We start from the raw sequence: 17,493 nt of genomic DNA, 5'->3' as shown, positions 1-17,493 counted from the left end.
AAATCCCTCAACCAAAAACCTGATTCAGTCTGATTTGAAGTACTTCCTTGATTTTATCTATATATACAGTGGTGCTTGAAAGTTTGTGAACCCTTTAGAATTTTCTATATTTCTGCATAAATATGACTGAAAACATCATTAGATTTTCACACAAGTCCTAAAAGTAGATAAAGAGAACCCAGTTAAACAAATGAGACAAAAATATTATACTTGCTCATTTATTTATTGAGGAAAATGATCCAATATTACATATCTGTGAGTGGCAAAAGTATGTGAACCTCTAGGATTAGCAGTTAACTCGAAGGTGAAATTAGCATCAGGTGTTTTCAATCAATGGGATGACAATCAGGTGTGAGTGGGCACCTGGGTTTATTTAAAGAGCAGGGATCTATCTAAGTCTGATCTTCAGAACACATGTTTGTGGAAGTGTAACATGGCACGAACAAAGGAGATTTCTGAGGACCTCAGAAAAAGCGTTGTTGATGCTCATCAGGCTGGAAAAGGTTACAAAACCATCTCTAAAGAGTTTGGACTCCACCAATCCACAGTCAGACAGATTGTGTACAAATGGAGGAAATTCAAGACCATTGTTACCCTCCCCAGGAGTGGTCGACCAACAAAGATCACTCCAAGAGCAAGTTGTGTAATAGTCGGCGAGGTCACAAAGGACACCAGGGTAACTTCTAAGCAACTGACGGCCTCTCTCACATTGGCTAATGTTAATGTTCATGAGTCCACCATCAGGAGAACACTGAACAACAATGGTGTGCATGGCAGGGTTGCAAGGAGAAAGCCACTGCTCTCCAAAAAGAACATTGCTGCTTGTCTGCAGTTTGCTCAAGATCACATGGACAAGCCAGAAGGCTATTGGAAAAATGTTTTGTGGATGGATGAGAACAAAATAGAACTTTTTGGTTTAAATGAGGAGCGTTATGTTTGGAGAAAGGAAAACACTGCATTCCAGCATAAGAACCTTATCCCATCTGTGAAACATGGTGGTGGTAGTATCATGGTTTGGGCCTGTTTTGCTGCATCTGGGCCAGGACGGCTTGCCATCATTGATGGAACAATGAATTCCGAATTATACCAGCATATTCGAAAGGAAAATGTCAGGACATCTGTCCATGAACTGAATCTCAAGAGAAGGTGGGTCATGCAGCAAGACAATGACCCTAAGCACACAAGTCATTCTACCAAAGAATGGTTAAAGAAGAATAAAGTTCACGTTTTGGAATGGCCAAGTCAAGTCCTGACCTTAATCCAATGGAAATGTTGTGGAAGGACCTGAAGTGAGCAGTTCATGTGAGGAAACCCACCAACATCCCAGAGTTGAAGCTGTTCTGTACAGAGGAACGGGCTAAAATTCCTCCAAGCCGGTGTGCAGGACTGATCAACAGTTACCGGAAGCGTTTAGTTGCAGTTATTGCTGCACAAGGGGGTCACACCAGATACTGAAAGCAAAGGTTCACGTACTTTTGCCACTCACAGATATGTAATATCGGATCATTTTCCTCAATAAATAAATGACCAAGTATAATATTTTTGTCTCATTTGTTTAACTGGGTTCTCTTTATCTACTTTTAGGACTTGTGTGAAAATCTGATGATGTTTTAGGTCATATTTATACAGAAATATAGAAAATTCTAAAGGGTTCACAAACTTTCAAGCACCACTGTGTATTTCACGACTTTTCAATTTTTGATGGGATTAACTGATTAAAAATGAAATAAATTAATCATCTACTGTAGATCCAGCAAATAAACACCAAATATTTGACTGTAAAAGAGTAGTTATTAATAGTTAGCACAAATGCTAAATATAAGTAATAAATAAACAACTCACTAATAAGAATACATAATGTTTACGTTAGGCTAAAATTGTATTTCCTTTATGTTTGTTTGAAATATTTATAGGGTTTTTTTTCTGCTTTATCACTGATGTTATCACTGAATGATGGAGAAAGCAAGTTGGATGTCAGTAAGGAAATGGAGTGAAACCTTTACAAGTAGCAAGCTGACGCAAAATATTTACAAATTCTAACACTGAATGTGTACGTAGCTACGTTTTTGAACAGTTACTCTTTTGGATAATGGCATTTTCTTTTATTTGTAATGATATTAAGCCTGTTTGTGTTGCTGTAGTTAATTTAATAACAACGCAGCGTGATGTAAACATGGACAGGACCTCAGAGTTTATTAATTATCCTTCAGTCATAACCAACTGCCTGTGGACTTCAGTGAACTTCAGAAATCAGATCATTTTCCACTGAGCTTTTAGCTGCGAAGCACAGATTAAACAGCTACTGTAAATGCAAGTTATAAATGGCGAACAGGCTAATTATAAACGGCTAACAGGCTAAACACAAATTATGTAAATAGCTAACAGGCTAATTATAAATGTTATAAATGGCTAACAAGCTAATTATGAATGGATAATAGGATAAATACAAGTTATAAATGGCTAACAGGATAATTATAAATTATATAAACAGCTAACAGGATACTTATAAATTATATAAATGGCTAACAGGTTAATAATGAATGGCTAACAGGATAAATGCATATTATAAATGGCTAATAGGATAATTATAAATTATATAAATGGCCAACAGTCTAAATAAAAAATTATAAATGGCTAACAGGCTAAATACAAACTATAAACAGGATAATTATGAATGATATAAACAGGTAACAGGATAATTATAAATTATATAAATGGCCAGCAGACTAAAGACAAATTATAAACGGCTAACAGACTAAATATAAATTATAAATGGCTAACAGGCTAATTATAAATGGCTAACAGGCTAATACAAATTATAAATGGCTAACAGGCTAATTGTAAATGGCTAACAGGCTAAATACAAATTATAAACGGCTAACAGACTAAATATAAATTATAAATGGCTAACAGGCTAATTATAAATGGCTAACAGGCTAATACAAATTATAAATGGCTAACAGGCTAATTGTAAATGGCTAACAGGCTAAATACAAATTATAAACGGCTAACAGGATAATTATGAATTATATAAATGGCTAACAGGATAAATGCATATTATAAATGGCTAATAGGATAATTCTAAATTATATAAATGGCCAACAGTCTAAATAAAAAATTATAAACGGCTAACAGGCTAAATACAAACTATAAACAGGATAATTATGAATGATATAAACAGGTAACAGGCTAATTATAAATTATATAAATGGCCAGCAGACTAAAGACAAATTATAAACAGCTAACAGACTAAATATAAATTATAAATAGCTAACAGGCTAATTATAAACGGCTAACAGGCTAATACAAATTATAAATAGCTAACAGGCTAATTATAAATTATATAAATGGCCAGCAGACTAAAGACAAATTATAAATGACTAACAGACTAAATATAAATTATAAATGGCTAACAGGCTAATTATAAATGGCTAACAGGCTAATACAAATTATAAATGGCTAACAGGCTAATTGTAAATGGCTAACAGGCTAAATACAAATTATAAACGGCTTACAGGATAATTATGAATTATATAAATGGCTAACAGGTTAATTATGAATGGCTAACAGGATAAATGCATATTATAAATGGCTAATAGGATAATTATAAATTATATAAATGGCCAACAGTCTAAATAAAAAATTATAAACGGCTAACAGGCTAAATACAAACTATAAACAGGATAATTATGAATGATATAAACAGGTAACAGGCTAATTATAAATTATATAAATGGCCAACAGACTAAAGACAAATTATAAACGGCTAACAGACTAAATATAAATTATAAATGGCTAACAGGCTAATTATAAACGGCTAACAGGCTAATTATAAACGGCTAACAGGCTAAATACAAATTATAAATGGCTAACAGGCTAATTGTAAATGGCTAACAGGCTAAATACAAATTATAAACAGCGAACAGGATAATTATGAATTATACAAACAGGTAACAGGCTAATTATAAATTAGATAAATGGCCAACAGACTAAATACAAATTATAAACAGCTAACAGATAATTATGAATGGCTAACAGGCTAAATACAAATTATAAATGCTAACAGTCTAAATACAAATTATATATGGCTAACAGGCTAGTTATAAATGGCTAACATACAAAATACAAATTAGAAATGACTAACAGGCTAGTTATATATGGCTAACAGGCTAATACAAATTATAAATGGCTAACAGGCTAATTATAAATGATATAACTGCTAATAGGCTAATTATGAATGCCTAACAGGCTAATGCAACTTATAAATGGCTAACAGGCTCAGTATGAATGGCTAACAGGCTAAATACAAATTATATAAATGCTAACAGGCTAATGCAACTGATAAATGGCTAACAGGCTCAGTATAAATGGCTAACAGGCTAAATACAAATTATATAAATGCTAACAGGCTAATGCAACTGATAAATGGCTAACAGGCTCAGTATAAATGGCTAACAGGCTAAATACAAATTATATATAGTAAATGCTAACAGGCTAATTGTAAATGGCTAACATGCTAATTATAAATGGCTAACAGGGTGAATACAAAGTAAAAACGGCTAACAGGCAAAATATAAATTATATAACGGCTAACAGAAATCGAAAAATATAGTTAAAATGATGTTATTTTTCTGAAATGGATTCTACATGCCCTCAGAGTTGATGTTAATTTATGAACCCATTACTTCACTACACATTAATGACTGATGTTATGCTATGCAGCTAATCCTGTTGCTAATGACTTGAGGGGTGTTCACACGGCACATATTTGCATCGATGCTGCACCGATGTATTTTGTTGCGATATATCTTACACCGGTGTAAATTTTGTGGAGCGTTCACACGTCACAAACCTGCTTACTAGAGAGAAGCGTGTTAGCACCGGTGCAGCCCCACTTGCGTTCACACGGCAGTTTTTGCGACCGTGCTATAGTCGCAAAAACTTTATTACTATCATTTCCTTTGATAGTAATAAAGTTTTTATATCATTTCCTTTTATTACTATCATTTCCTATCATTATTACTATCATTTCCGATAGTAATAACGCGGAAATGAAATATGCGCATGCGTGAAAATGTACTTCCTTTTCCCGGTTGTCATGGCATCACCAAGCGCCGGGAAAACAACCTGGATGAAGACACCAGTGTTGCCAGATACTGCTGACGTTTTCCAGCCCAAAATATGTTCAAATCCGCCAAAATGCATTTAACCCTCATCCTACCATGCTATTTTACACCTTAATCTTACCATGTGGGGTCTGTTTGGACCCCAATACTTTTCTTTAAAATTAAAGCTTATAAAGACAAAATCACCAGATAAGTTTTGTTCAGAACATCTTGTATTAATAACAGCAATACACTAAAGGGCCCAAGGCATAAAGAACACACTTAACCTTCATCCTACCAGCCAGTTTTACATACACAAACTACCAGGCGGGGTCCGTATGGACCCCAGGAGGGAATACCTTGAAATCAATGCAGTAAGAACCAATTCAATGCAGCAAACAGACATAACTTTATTGAAGAACAAAATCCACTATGGCTGAATATCAGTGATGTATTATAAATGCAATAACATTGCAATAATATTGCAATAACTAGCATACATGTAGCAAATTATAGCGCCACAAAAAAAATTGGCATTATATACATGATTTTTGCAGCTCATGCAGCTGTAAAACATTCTGGATTACAACTTAGGTCTTTTCTTACAGAATTTAAAACAAAAAAGTAATTGTAAAATAATTTAGGGCTTTTGTTTTGCAGCCTGTGCTTATTGCAGCAGTGGGGTCCACACGGACCCCAAGAAGGAATGCCTTGGTAGTTTCATTATGGAACATAAAAGAAATAAAAGAAGTTAACTTTCAGTGTGCTATTCAATTATAAAATGAAAGACAGATAAACTTTACTCTGGGGTCCGGTTGGACCCCAGTAACAAATTAATTATACCTTCACAATGCAAAAAGCTGATCTTCCGGTGCTTTAGTGTTTTAATTAAGACATAAATTCCGACAAATTCATAAAACGGTGAGGCAGTATGTCACATATTTTTAAAATGGCAAACAAACATATAGGTGCGGGATCCAGATGGACCCCACTTGGTAGGATGAAGGTTAAAACCGCCCAATCTGGCAACACTGGAAGACACGCAGTTCTGTTGTTGTTGATATTCGCCATTTTGGAAGCGCAAAATACCAGGATGCAAATTATGCAATGCCCGTATGTAATCAACTCTCGTCACGCGTAGCAAGTCTACCCCTGTAGCGTTCAGACGTCCCATTTTATATCGGTGCTGCCCCGCAAACTAGCATTTACTCCGGAGTAAATTTCTTAAACCACCTCCCGAGCAGGGTTAGATTTGCACCGGTTTAAGCAGCTTTCAGGGGCTACACCGGTATAACTTTGTACCGTGTGAACGCTCTACCGGGGCAGCCCAGGTGCTACACCGGAGTAAAAGTTGCCGTGTGAACACCCCTTTGGTGACTAGCAAGGAAAAGAATGAGTGTCAATAGTGACATGAAACTGAGAACATGGCCCTGCTCTTCATCCCACATCAACTCATATTCAGATCAAATCCCAGGGGAACAAGTTACACAAAGGTGAACTTTATCCCTGTGTGAGTCAATGTTAATGCTAACAAACCATGAACTGCACCATTTCACCTGTAAACACTGTCAGTAAACACATTCACGCTTGTTTAAATGTTTAAAAGTTAATAAATCCTCCGACAGTTCCTGTTTATCAATGAGAATCAGTGAATGTGTTAGTGTCAGTGGTGCTTGAAAGTTTGTGAACCCTTTCGAATTTTCTATATTTCTGCATAAATATGACCTACAACACCATCAGATTTTCACACAAGAGAACCCAGTTAAACAAATGAGACAAAAATATTATACTTGCTCATTTATTTATTGAGGAAAATGATTCAATATTACATATCTGTGAGTGGCAAAAGTATGTGAACTTTGCTTTCAGTATCTGGTGTGACCCCCTTGTGCAGCAATAACTGCAACTAAACGTTTGCGGTAACTGTTGATCAGTCCTGCACACCGGCTTGGAGGAATTTTAGCCCATTCCTCCATACAGAACAGCTTCAACTCTGGGATGTTGGTGGGTTTCCTCACATGAACTGCTCGCTTCAGATCCTTCTAAAACTTTTCCATTGGATTAAGGTCAGGACTTTGACTTGGCCATTCCAAAACGTGAACTTTATTCTTCTTTAACCATTCTTTGGTAGAACGACTTGTGTGCTTAGGGTCGTTGTCTTGCTGCATGACCCACCTTCTCTTGAGATTCAGTTCATGGACAGATGTCCTGACATTTTCCTTTAGAATTCGCTGGGATAATTCAGAATTCATTGTTCCATCAATGATGGCAAGCCGTCCTGGCCCAGATGCAGCAAAACAGGCCCAAACCATGATACTACCACCACCATGTTTCACAGATGGGATAAGGTTCTTATGCTGGAATGCAGTGTTTTCCTTTCTCCAAACATAACGCTCCTCATTTAAACCAAAAAGTTCTATTTTGGTCTCATCCGTCCACAAAACATTTTTCCAATAGCCTTCTGGCTTGTCCATGTGATCTTTAGCAAACTGCAGACAAGCAGCAATGTTCTTTTTGGAGAGCAGTGGCTTTCTCCTTGCAACCCTGCCATGCACACCATTGTTGTTCAGTGTTCTCCTGATGGTGGACTCATGAACATTAACATTAGCCAATGTGAGAGAGGCCTTCAGTTGCTTAGAAGTTATCCTGGGGTCCTTTGTGACCTCGCCGACTATTACACGCCTTGCTCTTGGAGTGATCTTTGTTGGTCGACCACTCCTGGGGAGGGTAACAATGGTCTTGAATTTCCTCCATTTGTACACAATCTGTCTGACTGTGGATTGGTGGAGTCCAAACTCTTTAGAGATGGTTTTGTAACCTTTTCCAGCCTGATGAGCTTCAACAACGCTTTTTCTGAGGTCCTCAGAAATCTCTTTTGTTCGTGCCATGAAACACTTCCACAAACATGTGTTCTGAAGATCAGACTTTGATAGATCCCTGTTCTTTAAATAAACCCGGGTGCCCACTCACACCTGATTGTCATCCCATTGATTGAAAACACCTGACTCTAATTTCACCTTCAAGTTAACTGCTAATCCTAGAGGTTCACATACTTTTGCCACTCACAGATATGTAATATTGGATCATTTTCCTCAATAAATAAATGAGCAAGTGTAATATTTTTGTCTCATTTGTTTAACTGGGTTCTCTTTATCTACTTTTAGAACTTGTGTGAAAATCTGATCATGTTTTAGGTTATATTTATGCAGAAATATAGAAAATTCTAAAGGGTTCACAAACTTTCAAGCACCACTGTACCTCAGTGATCACAAACAGGTTCATACAGGCAGCTCCTCTGAAAAAAAAAAAAAAAGATAAATGCTAAATAAACTTCATGTCAAAATAAAGCCCTGCATTAAAACATGTTGTATTCGTGAATGTGTGCTTGTGATAATGAATCAGGGCAGAAAGTTTTTGACAGAACACGACGTTCAGCAGTGAAGCGGCACGGGAGATTTTGATCTGCTCAGCTTCCCTTCCCTCACACGCTCAGCATTCAAATTAAACACAAACACGCTAAACAATCGAGTCTGTAATTAAAAGCTCTGTGAGGGAGGGTTGGTGTTCGGTGTTCAGCATAACAATGTTCTTGAATTCTGGTCAGAACGTTCAAAGCTTCTAGCTGACGTCGTGGTTCACTGTGTGAACAGAGTGTATACGCTCGCAGGCCACTTTATTAGGAACACCTGTACATCCACCTGTGCAGTTCTCTAATCAGCTGATCCCTCGATGGATCAAATCATGAGCTTCGGTTGATGTTCACTCACGTCAAACATCAGAATGGGAAAAATTGCGATCTCAAAGTGTGACTTTCTTTCACTGTGGCATGAAAGTGTGTTGATTTGAGCCAGATGGAACTTGAAGGTTTGAGTATTTCAGAAACTGCTGATCTCCTAGGGGTTGTTTTCACACACAACAGTCTCCTGAGTTTACAGTGGTGCTTGAAAGTTTGTGAACCCTTTAGAATTTTCTATATTTCTGTATAAATATGACCGAAAACATCATCAGATTTTCACACAAGTCCTAAAAGTAGATAAAGAGAACCCAGTTAAACAAATGACACAAAAATATTATACTTGGTCATTTATTTATTGAGGAAAATGATACAATATTACGAGTGGCAAAAGTATGTGAACCTCTAGGATTAGCAGTTAATTTGAAGGTGAAATTAGAGTCAGGTGTTTTCAATCAATGGGATGACAATCAGGTGTGAGTGGGCACCCTGTTTTATTTAAAGAACAGGGATCTATCAAAGTCTGATCTTCACAACACATGTTTGTGGAAGTGTAACATGGCACGAACAAAGGAGATTTCTGAGGACCTCAGAAAAAGCGTTGTTGATGCTCATCAGGCTGGAAAAGGTTACAAAACCATCTCTAAAGAGTTTGGACTCCACCAATCCACAGTCGGACAGATTGTGTACAAATGGAGGAAATTCAAGACCATTGTTACCCTCCCCAGGAGTGGTTGACCAACAAAGATCACTCCAAGAGCAAGGCGTGTAATAGTCGGCGAGGTCACAAAGGACTCCAGGGTAACTTCTAAACAACTGAAGGCCTCTCTCACATTGGCTAATGTTCATGTTCATGAGTCCACCATCAGGAGAACACTGAACAACAATGGTGTGCATGGCAGGGTTGCAAGGAGACAGCCACTGCTCTCCAAAAAGAACATTGCTGCTCATCTGCAGTTTGCTAAAGATCACGTGGACAAGCCAGAAGGCTATTGGAAAAATGTTTTGTGGATGGATGAGAACAAAATAGAACTTTTTGGTTTAAATGAGAAGCGTTATGTTTGGAGAAAGGAAAACACTGCATTCCAGCATAAGAACCTTATCCCATCTGTGAAACATGGTGGTGGTAGTATCATGGTTTGGGCCTGTTTTGCTTCATCTGGGCCAGGACGGCTTGCCATCATTGATGGAACAATGAATTCTGAATTATACCAGCAAATTCTAAAGGAAAATGTCAGGACATCTGTCCATGAACTGAATCTCAAGAGAAGGTGGGTCATGCAGCAAGACAACGACCCTAAGCACACAAGTCATTCTACCAAAGAATGGTTAAAGAAGAATAAAGTTAATGTTTTGGAATGGCCAAGTCAAAGGCCTGACCTTAATCCAATCGAAATGTTGTGGAAGGACCTGAAGCGAGCAGTTCATGTGAGGAAACCCACCAACATCCCAGAGTTGAAGCTGTTCTGTACAGAGGAACGGGCTAAAATTCCTCCAAGCCGGTGTGCAGGACTGATCAACAGTTACCGGAAGCGTTTAGTTGCAGTTATTGCTGCACAAGGGGGTCACACCAGATACTGAAAGCAAAGGTTCACATACTTTTGCCACTCACGGATATGTAATATTGGATCATTTTCCTCAATAAATAAATGACCAAGTATGATATTTTTGTCTCATTTGTTTAACTGGGTTCTCTTTATCTACTTTTAGGACTTGTGTGAAAATCTGATGATGTTTTAGGTCATATTTATGCAGAAATATAGAAAATTCTAAAGGGTTCACAAACTTTCAAGCACCACTGTACACAGAATGGTGTGAAAAACAAAAAAACATCAACTGAGTGAGCGACAGTTCTGTGGGTGGAAACAAACGCCATGTTGATAAGAGAGGGTCAGAGGAAAATGGACAGTTTTGTGGTTCGAGATTTCTTTTTTGCCAGGAAGGATATAGCAACTCATATAATCACTCTTTACAACCGGGGTGAGCAGAAAAGCATCTCAGCATGCAACAGAAAACAGAAGAACACTGTTGTTTGTCCTGTTTTGTCGCATTACAAGCTGGAATTAAAATTGATTTTTGGAGGATTAGCACCATTTGATTTACACAACATGCCTACCAGTTTAAAGGTAAAAATTGTTGCTTTATTGTGACACAAACAATAATTAAGATGAAAAAACAGAAATCTGGAGTGTGCATATTGTAGGTATTCACCCCCTTTTCGTATGAAACCCCTAAATAAGAGCTGGTCCAACCAATTCACTTCATAAGTCACATAATTAGTTGATTAAGATCCACCTGTGTGCAATCAAAGTGTCACATGATCTGTCACATGATGTCTGTATAAACCAACCTGTTCTGGAAGGACCCTGACTCTGCAACACTACTAAGCAAGCAACACGAAAACCAACGAGCCTCCAAACAGGTCAGAGACAAAGTTGTGGAGAAGTATAGATCAGGGTTGGGTTATAAAAAATATCACAAACTTTGAATATCCCAGGGAGCACCATTAAATCCATTATGGCAAAATGGAAAGAATATGGCACCACTACAAACCTGACAAGAGAAGGCCCCGCCCACCAAAACTCACAGACCGGCCAAGGAGATGCAACCAAAACACCAAAGATAACACTGAAGGAGCTGCAAAGATCCACAGCGGAGATGGGAGTATCTGTCCATAGGACCACTTTAAGCCGTACACTCTACAGAATGGGCGGGGCTTTATGGAAGAGTGGCCAGAAAAAAGTAATTGCTTAAGAAATCACATTTGGAGTTTGCCCAGCAGCATATGGCAGACTCCCCAAACACATGGAAGAAGATTCTCTGGTCAGTTGAGACTAAAATTGATCTTTATGGCCATCATGGGAAACGCCATGTGTGGCACAAACCCAACACCCTGAGAACACCATTCCTACAGTGAAGCATGGTGGTGGCAGCATCATGCTGTGGGGATGTTTTTAATCTGCAGGGACAGGAAAGCTGGTCAGGACTGAAGGAAAGATGGATGGCACTAAATACAGGGCAATTCTGGAGGAAAACCTGTTTGAGTCAGCCAGAGGTTTGGACGAAGGTTCACATTTCAACAGGACAATGACCCTAAACATACTGCTAAAGCTACACTGGAGTGGTTTAAAGGGAAACATTTAAATGTCTTGGAATGGCCTAATCAAAGCCAATACCTCAATCCAACTGAGAATCTGTGGCATAACTTGAAGATTGCTGTACACCAACGCAACCCATCTAACTTGAAGAAGTTGGAGCAGTTTTGCTTTGAGGAATGGGCAAAAATCCCAGTGGCTAGATGTGCTAAGCTAATAGAGACTTGCAGCTGTAATTGTAGCAAAAGGTGTCTTTATAAAGTATTGACTTTGGGAGGTGAATACCAGACTCCAGATTTCTGTTTTTTCGTCTTAATTATTGTTTGTGTCACAATAAAACAACAATGTGCACCTTTAAAGCTGTAGGCATGTTGTGTAAATCAAATGGTGCTAACCGTCCAAAAATCCATTTTAATTCCAGCTTATAATGTGACAAAACACCATAAACTCCTCAGCCTCAGGCCACGTGTATAAGACGTAGTGAAACAGCCGAGACGGTGTGTGTTTAAAGGGAACAGTGGAGGTGCGACTCATGTTTGCTACATGTAAGAACAAATGTTGCCAACAATAACGTTCTTGTACTTTTATTAACAAGTTCTCACGTTGGTTCTGGTGCAGCAGTGCTGCATGATCAGAGCTGAGAGGAGATCTCACGTCTGGAATAAAAACAGCATAAGAAAACGGAGGTTCAAAAATATCGGAGTGAAAAAGTGTTTTGATTCTCTCGTATGGACTTTTATAAAGCACAGGGAAACAAGTCGTTTGAGAAGAAACCAAACCAAATAGTTGAATGAAAGAAAAGTATGAAGGTGGGTGTGGCAAAAATGGTAAATATTAATCCGATGCAGCTGATTGGCTGGAGGAAGTGACACTAAGGAGATGTGGAGAGTAAATGGGGGGATAGAGAGGGAGATGGAGGAAGAGAGAGGAAGAGAGAGAGAGGAATAGAGAGAGAGGGAGAGAAAGGGGGAAAGAGAGAGATGAATAGAGAGAGAGGGGGGACTAGAGAGAGAGAGAGGAATAGACAGAGAGAAAGGGAGAGAAAGGGGGAAGAGAGAGAGAGATGAATAGAGAGAGAGGGGGGACTAGAGAGATGGGGAATAGAGAGAGAGAGGGATAGAGGGGGGAATAGAGAGAGAGGGAGGAATAGAGAGAGAGAGAGAGAGAGAGAGAGAGAGAGGAATAGACAGAAAGAGAGGGAGAGAAAGGGGAAGAGAGAGATGAATAGAGAGAGAGGGGGGACTAGAGAGAGAGAGAGAGGAGAGAGAGAGGAATAGACAGAGAGAGAGGGAGAGAAAGGGGGGAGAGAGAGAGATGAATAGAGAGAGAGGGGGACTAGAGAGATGGGGAATAGAGAGAGAGAGAGAGGAATAGAGGGGGGAATAGAGAGAGAGAGAGGAGAGAGGAATAGACAGAAAGAGAGGGAGAGAAAGGGGAAGAGAGACATGAATAGAGAGAGAAGGGGAATAGAGAGACAGAGAGAGGGGAATAGAGAGAGAGAGATGAATAGAGAGAGAGAGAGGGTGAAGAGAGAGAGAGGAATAGAGAGGGGGAAGAGAGAGAGAGAGAGAGAGAGAGAGAGAGAGAGAGAGAGAGAGAGAGACAGGAATAGAGAGAGAGGGGGAGGAATAGAGAGAGAGGAATAGAGAGGGGGAGGAATAGACAGAGAGAGAGGGAGCAAAAGAGGGAGAGGGGGAAGAGAGAGAGAGGAATCGAGGGGGGGAATACCTGTGTTTTCTCTCCCTCTTACCCCCCCCATCTGTCTCTCTGAGTTACATGTCAGTCCTGGGATCGAGATGCTGACCTCTTCTGCTCCTCGGACCTGCCTGATCCATCCTGGTGCCCTACGTCTGGTTGGAGTCTCATCGTATCGCTCCTGTAGAGGACGGCCCCATGAGGACAGTTGAAAGTCGCACCTGGAGGATGCTCTGGACACTTACAGTAATGCTTTTATGGCTGAGGACTACAGTTGACTTGCTAACTTTAGGACTGCAGTTGTCATGAACAGTTTTGAAGTCAAGTTTCCATCAATGAAGAGTTTAACATCAACGAAACTGACTTCATGTTAAAACTGTTAATATTATAGTCAGGCTGTCTGTTGTTGCCCAAATGAGGATGGGTTCCCTTTTGAGTCTGGTTCCTCTCGAGGTTTCTTCCTCATGTCGTCTGAGGGAGTTTTTCCTTGCCACCGTCGCCACAGGCTTGCTCATTGGGGATAGATTAGGGATAAATTAGCTCATGTTTTAAGTCGTTCAAATTCTGTAAAGCTGCTTTGCGACAATGTTTATTGTTAAAAGCGCTATACAAATAAACTTGACTTGACTTGACTTGGAATATAGAGGGGGGAGAGGGAGAGAGAGAGGGGGGAATAGAGAGAGAGAGACATGTGCACATACACACACGAACATGCACTGACACAAATGGTAAAAATCTGAGGGAATTACACTGTAGTGTGTGTGTACGGTATGATCACATGTAATACACGTCTCTGCAAGTACTCTATGTCTTTTTCAATATGACAGTGAAGGTGTCACTGACAGCATGCAGCTTACACACACACACACACACACACACACACACACACACAGCGCAGTGTTTCCTGTAATCCATGTCTTGCACATTTTCAGAAAAGTTACAGTTAAAAACACTGATCAAGAATTCATCAGTGATAAGATGACAAACTCTAATCGGTACGATTTTCATTTCAGCTCACAACATGAAATGACATGGTACCAATCCATGGAAAAATCTGATTTTAAAAAGTATTTTTGTGAGTTCTAGTTTATTTTTATTAGCCTGTCCTGTAAAATCAGTTGGATTGGCTGTATCTACACTCACCGGCCACTTTAATCGGAACTTGTTCTTGGCTGCAGGACTGGAACCCAATGCGTTCTTCTGTTTTCTGTTGCATGCTGAGATGCTTTTCTGCTCATCACGGTTGTAAAGAGTGATTACATGAGTTACTATATCCTTCCTGGCAAAAAAGAATTTTCAAATCACGAATGTGTCCATTTTCCTCTGACCTTCTCTTATCAACAAGGCGTTTGTTTCCACCCACAGAACTGTCATTGCTCACTCACTCGATGTTTTTTGTTTTTCGCACCATTCGGTGTAAACTCTTGAGACTGTTGTGTGTGAAAACAAACCCCAGGAGATCAGCAGTCTCTGAAATACTCAAACCATCCTGCTCCATCTGGCACCAAGTGAAAGTCACACACTGAGATCCCAATATTTCCCATTCTGATGTTTGATGTGAGTGAAGATTAACTGAAGCTCTTGGTTTGTATCTGCGTGATTTGATGCGTAGAGGGATCGGCTGATTAGAGAACTACTGCATCAAACAGCAGGTGGATACAGTCATGGCCAAAAGTTTTGAGACTGACACAAATTTTGGTTTTCACAAAGTTTGCTGCTTCACTGTTTTTAGATCTTTTGGTCAGATGTTTCTGTGGTATACTGAAGTACAATTATAAGCATTTCATAAGTTTCAAAGGCTTTTATTGACAAATACATCAAGTTTATGCAAAGAGTCAATATTTAGTGTTGACCCTTCTTTTTCAAGAGTCCTGCAGTTTGTCCTGGCATGCTGGATATCAGCTTCTGGGCCAAATCCTGACTGATAGCAACCTATTCTTGCATAATCAGTGCAGTTTTTCAAGAATTATTATTATTATTATTGCATTTTTCACAAAATGCAAATTTTCCTGTCATTTCGTCCGTTTGTTTACATTCTAAGCGGAAATAATTTTGTCGGACGTTTTGTATAAAGTTTTTATTTATCGACTTTGCAAAAAAATATTTAGAAATAAAAATACTCTGTTTCACAAAATCCAGTGAATGTGGATAGAATCAAACAGTTATTCCACTCAATCTGGTCATCCATGGCTTATAGTTAGTTAACTATCATTCAGCTATCAGATGATGTACGACTCGATTTCGTGGAATAACTGTTAAATATCTCTCATCGGGATTATGTTGCCTTCTCAGACTTTGATCTAGGTGTGTGTTATTGGGGTTGATCCAAACAGGAACGTTATAATCGCAAAGAAAATGAGAGCAAACTGTTATGATATATGAATTGGAACATATTAATGCATGACGAAGTATTGGCAAGCATTGACGATAGGGTTAGTGTATACTTCTCTCTCTCTCTCCATTGTCTATCTCTCCTGTCTGTCTCTCTGTCTAGCTCTATGTATCCGTCACTCATGCTGTCTTTCTGTAATTGTCTCTGCCTGTTTCTTTCTTTTGTTCTCTCTATCTGTCTGTCTGTCCCTCCCTCATCTGTCTCTTCCTATGGATCTGTCTCGTCTCTTGCTCTCTCTCTCTCTCGCTCTCATATCTGTCTACATCTCCATCTCTCTTCCTCTCTATTGTCCCCCCACCTCTCTGCCTTTTCCTGAATGTCTCTGTTTCTCTCTACGTCTGATCTCTCTTGCTCTGTCTCTCTAATCCATTTAACATCCACATGAAGTCATGCTCTTTGTCCAAATCTTTCTTAGAATCCTCATATGAGACCGTATTCAAGTCGACGAAATCAAAATCTTTAATACTTATCTCACCGAAGAGTGTACAGTGGATGAAATTCTCATCTCATCTCATTATCTCTAGCCGCTTTATCCTGTTCTACAGGGTCGCAGGCAAGCTGGAGCCTATCCCAGCTGACTACGGGCGAAAGGCGGGGTACACCCTGGACAAGTCGCCAGGTCATCACAGGGCTGACACATAGACACAGACAACCATTCACACTCACATTCACACCTACGCTCAATTTAGAGTCACCAGTTAACCTAACCTGCATGTCTTTGGACTGTGGGGGAAACCGGAGCACCCGGAGGAAACCCACACGGACACGGGGAGAACATGCAAACTCCGCACAGAAAGGCCCTCGCCGGCCACGGGGCTCGAACCCGGACCTTCTTGCTGTGAGGCGACAGCGCTAACCACTACACCACCGTGCCGCCCAGATATATCCTTGACTTGCAAGTGACATCAAAGCAAAATAGAAACCCAGATGTCGGCCATGTTGGTGGATATACAAATGCGTTAGGGATCAAGCGACATTCCATACAAAACATAGTCACGCTGCGTGACTCTCTTTGTTTTTCCTCTGCTTTAAGCATTCTTTGAGCTCTGCCATGTCTTTGTGCTGTATATGGTTGTGGTTATAACAGTACTCGTGACCATGGGACGTTCCGATTTTTTAGAATTCCGTCCGTGATTCGGAAAGAGGGCGAGGAAACTCTGAGGCTGAGTACAGAGACGAGACGAGACGAGCGCGGCTGAACAACATCGGTAGGGCTGATCTAACAGAGTTTTTTTTCTAAAACTAAAACAGCTCATGTTTGCAGTGATCGTTTTATCTCAGGTGAGATTCAAAAGCTTTCTCGATAATATCATGGAATAATTTTATTTCGTGTTGCTAGAATTTTGCTATAAAATGAGCGTTCTCTCTTGTCGTGGTTCACTCGCTCGTTGTTATAATTTTAACACGTGTATTACCATTTCGCTTCTTGGAGCGCCAGCAAAATTATACAATAGAAACAATCCAAGGCGGCAC

General features: G+C 39.5%; 1 protein-coding gene across 1 annotated transcript in view; it reads right to left on the bottom strand.

Annotated features, from left to right (window-relative positions):
• Positions 1-17,493, bottom strand: part of adcy1b (adenylate cyclase 1b) — a 199,651-nt gene that overhangs the window by 45,429 nt on the left and 136,729 nt on the right. The window lies entirely within an intron of this gene.

This window comes from Neoarius graeffei, chromosome 1 (genome assembly GCF_027579695.1).
Source record: "Neoarius graeffei isolate fNeoGra1 chromosome 1, fNeoGra1.pri, whole genome shotgun sequence".
Lineage (NCBI taxonomy): Eukaryota > Metazoa > Chordata > Actinopteri > Siluriformes > Ariidae > Neoarius > Neoarius graeffei.
Note: the sequence above shows the minus strand (reverse complement) of the source record. Positions and strands in the feature narration are given on the sequence as shown.